Below are 4,333 nucleotides of genomic sequence, written 5' to 3'. Positions count from 1 at the left end.
TTTTAATTTGTCATTCCTGCCATAGTAACCTATATATTTATGTGATTCAAAATGGCCAATACCAGTCCATTTCAGCTCACTAATATCTAAGATACAGATCATTACGCATTCCATTTCATTTCTGACAACTTTCAATTTTCCTAAGATTCCACAAGAAAACTACTGGAACTAATATAAAGATTCAGCAGAGTAGCAAGATACAAAATCAACATCCAAAAATCAGTTAGTTTTCTATACATCAGCAAAGAGAACTTTGAAAAGGAAAACAATATCACTTATAATAGCCCTAAAGAGAGAAAATACTTAAGAATAAATGCAACCAGGGATGTAAAAGACCTATAAAAAGAAAACTACAAAACACTATTACAAGAAACCAAAAGAGTCCTACATAAAAGGAAAACCATATTATGTTCATGGTTAGGAAGACTCAAATTTATGAAAATGTCAATACTTCCCAAAATGATCTACAGATATAATGCAGTCCTGATCCGAACACAAACAGCACTCTTCCATGAGAAGGAAAAACTAGTCGCCAACCTTGTACAGAAAGGAAAGGGGCTCTGGATAAGCAAAGCATTACTGAAGAAAAAAATAAAAGTGGGAGGCCTCACACTTCCTAATATCAGAAACCACTACACAGCCATGGTCGTCAAAACAGCCTAGTACTGGTACAGTGACAGACACATAGACCAATGGAACAGAGTCAAGAATCCAGAAGTAAACCCATCCTTATGGTCAGCTGATCTTTTACAAAGGACTAAAATCCATTAAATGGGGAAAAGATAGTCTTTTTAACAAATGGTGCTGATAAAACTGGATGTCCATCTGTTAAAAAATGAAACAGGACCTATACCTCACACCACACAAAAACTATCTCAAAATGGATCAAAGACCTAAATATAAAACCTAAAATGATAAGGATCGTGGAAGAAAAAACAGGGACAAAGTTAGGGGCCCTAACGTGGCATAAATAGAATACAAACCATAGCTCACGTTGTACAAACACTAGAAGATAAACTAGATAACTGGGAGCTCCTAAAAATTAAACACTTATGCTCATTCAGAAGACTTCACTAAAAGAAGAAAAAGAAAGCCTAAAGACTAGGGAACAAAAACAGCTATGACATATCCAATAAGGGCCTAATCTCTAAAATCTATAGAATACAACAACACTTCAACAACAAAAAGACAAATAATTCCTTTAAAAAACTGGCAAAGGGTATGAATAGATACTTTGCCAAAGAAGACATGCAGGCAGCTAACAGACACAAGAAGAAAGCTCGCAATTATTTGCCATTAGAGAAATGCAAATCAAAACTACAATGAGATTCCACTTCGACCAGACATTACTGGCACTAGTCATAAAACAGAAAATAAAAAAAAATATTGGAGAGGTTGCCGGGAGATTGGAACTCTTTTGCTCTGCTGGTGGGTATGTAAAATGGTCCAACCACTATGTAAAGCAATTTCGCACCTCCTTAAAAAGCTAAAAATAGAAATATCATATGATCCAGCAATCCCACTCCTAGGACTATATCCTAGCAAAATAAGAGTCTTCACACGAATAGACATATGCACACCCATGTTCATTGCAGCATTATTCACAATAGCAAAAAGATGGAAACAACCTAAGTGCCCATCAACAGATGAATGGATAAACAAATTGTGGTACATACAGACAGTGGAATACTATGCAACAATAAAGAACAATGATGAATCCTTTTAAACCTCTCACAACATGAATGAATCTTGGAGGGCATTATGGTGAATGAAATAAGTCAATCACAAAGGACAAATATTGCATGAGACCAATATTATAAAAACACATGAAAAGGTTCACACACAGAAAAAAAAAAACTTTGATGATTACGAGAGAAAGGAGGGGTTGGGGGGAAATTATTAACTAGATAGTAGAAAAGTGTTAATTTCGGTGAAGGGAAAGACACCACATAATATAGGGGAAATCAGCATAACTTTACCAAGCCAAAGTTATAGACCCTTCCTAGACACCTCTACACAGCTTGAGGGGCTGAGTTACTAGGGCTGAGGGCTAGGGAGTATGGTCTCGGGGGATATCTAAGTCAATTGAAATAACAGTTCACAAAAAAAGAAAAAAATGTTCTACATTCTATTTTGGTGAGTAACTTCTAGGGTCTTAAAAGCTTGCGAGAAGCCATCTAAGATACATCTATTGGTTCCCATCCCAGCCGGAGCAAAAGAAAATGAAGAAAACCAAAGACACAAGGAAATTATTAGTCCCAAGGACTAATGGACTACATAAACCACAGTCTCCACCAGCCTAAGCTCAGAAGAACTAGACGGTAGATGGCTACCACCACAAACCACTCTGACAGTGATCACAAAAGAGGGTCCTGGACAGAGTGGGAGAAAAATCTAGAACAAAATTCAAATTCACTAAAAAGTCCAGACTTAGTGGTCTGGCAGAGACTGGAGGAACCCCAAGACTATGGCCCCCGATACTCTGTTAGCTAGAACTAAAACCACTCCCGAAGTCCACTTTTCAGCCAAAGATTAGACAGGCCTATAAAACAAACAATAACATATGTGAGGAAAATGCTTCTTAGATCAATCAAATATAGGAGACCAAATGGGCAACACCTGCCCAAAGCAAAGACAAGAAGGACTGAAGGGACAGTAAAATTTTACAAATAGACACAGGGAACCAGGGTTGGATAGCGAAATGGGGAGAGAGCTGCCACAATATGGGAATTGCAATCAATGTTATAAAACAATTTGCTTTTAAATGTTTGAATGTGAACTAATTTGCACTGTAAACTTTTACCTGAAACACTATAAAAGAAAAAAATGATGAAAAACTTTTGTTCACCAAAATACTCTACCAAACTGTGAAAAGACAATCTATTCAACTGGGGGATTATTTTTGGACACCATATATTGAATAAGAATCTAATAACCAAAAGATGTATAAAACTTCAACAACTTAACAGCAAAAAGACAAATAATCATAAAATGGGCAAAGGACTGGAACTGACATTTCACCAAATAGCCACCCAATATATGAAAGGATGCTAAATGTCATTAACTGTTGGAGAGATGCAAATCAAAAGCACAATGAGATATCTTTTCACTCCCACTATGATGGCTTAGATAAAAACAAACAAACAAACAAAAAAACCAGAAAATAACAAAAGCTGACAAGGATATAAAAGGTGGAAAAATCTAAATGACCATCAGCAGATAAATGGAACTACAGTATGAATGGAGCTGGAAGACACTATGCTAAGTGAAATCAATCACAAAAGAACATATATTACCTTACTTATATAGAATGACAAGAAAAACAAATGTATAAAGAACAAAGCTTATTAGTGGTTATGGGGGGGGTGGGGGAGGGAGAGGAAAAGGGGTGGGTTAATGGTAAGGGAAATATTGCTTGATTAAGGGTAGAGTTGCACAGCTGATTACTGTAATCACTCTCAGTAAGTTGTACACCTGTAAAAAGTTGAATTGGCAAAAGTCGTGTGATAGGTATCTTTACAACACTGACCAAAAAAAAAAAAAAAAGAAAGTAGCAGCTAAGGTTGATTACGTACAAACAAAAACCTCATGGGATTTGATTCCTTTGGAGGTTTCAGACCATGGTCACATGGGATATCTCAGTCAATTGGCCTAATAATGAGTTTAGTGCTTCCTTTCTACTTCCTGATTCATTGAGTAGTCCCTGGTATATTAAAAACTTGCAAGTGGCCTTCCAAGCCGTGATTGGTCTCAATCGATTGGATCACATTTCTTTGGAATAGTTATAAATATGATCGCTTCCAGTAGGTTGACCAGGTAGCTGTCTTCCAAATTTCTTTGCATAGATGAGTGAGCACTTCCAGTATTGCATCCATTTGTTGAAACATTTTAATTGGTATTCCATCAATTCCTGGAGCCTTGTTTTTCTACAATGTCTGCAGTGCAACTTGAACCTTTTCCTTCAGTATCATCGGTTCTTGATCATATGCTACCTCCTGAAATGGTTGAACATCTACCAATTCTTTTTCGTATAGTGACTGTGTGTATTCCTTTTATCTTCTTCTGATGCTTCTTGCATCATTGAATATTTTCCCCGTAGAATCCTTCAGTATTGCAACTCAAGGCTTGAATTTTTCTTCGGTTCTTTCAGCTTGAGTATTTTCTTCCCTTTAGGTTTTCTAACTTCAGGTCTTTGCACATGTCATTATAATACTTTAATTTGTCTTCTTGAGCCTCCCATTGAAACCTTCTGGTCAGCTCTTTTACTTCATCATTTCTTCCTTTAGCTTTAGCTACTCAATGTTCAAGAGCAAGTTTCAGAGTCTCTTCTGAC

The sequence above is a fragment of the Trichechus manatus genome, unplaced genomic scaffold (assembly GCF_000243295.1).
Source record: "Trichechus manatus latirostris isolate Lorelei unplaced genomic scaffold, TriManLat1.0 scaffold00236, whole genome shotgun sequence".
Lineage (NCBI taxonomy): Eukaryota > Metazoa > Chordata > Mammalia > Sirenia > Trichechidae > Trichechus > Trichechus manatus.
The sequence above is the reverse complement of the archived record's forward strand: the minus strand, read 5'-3'. Positions refer to the sequence as shown.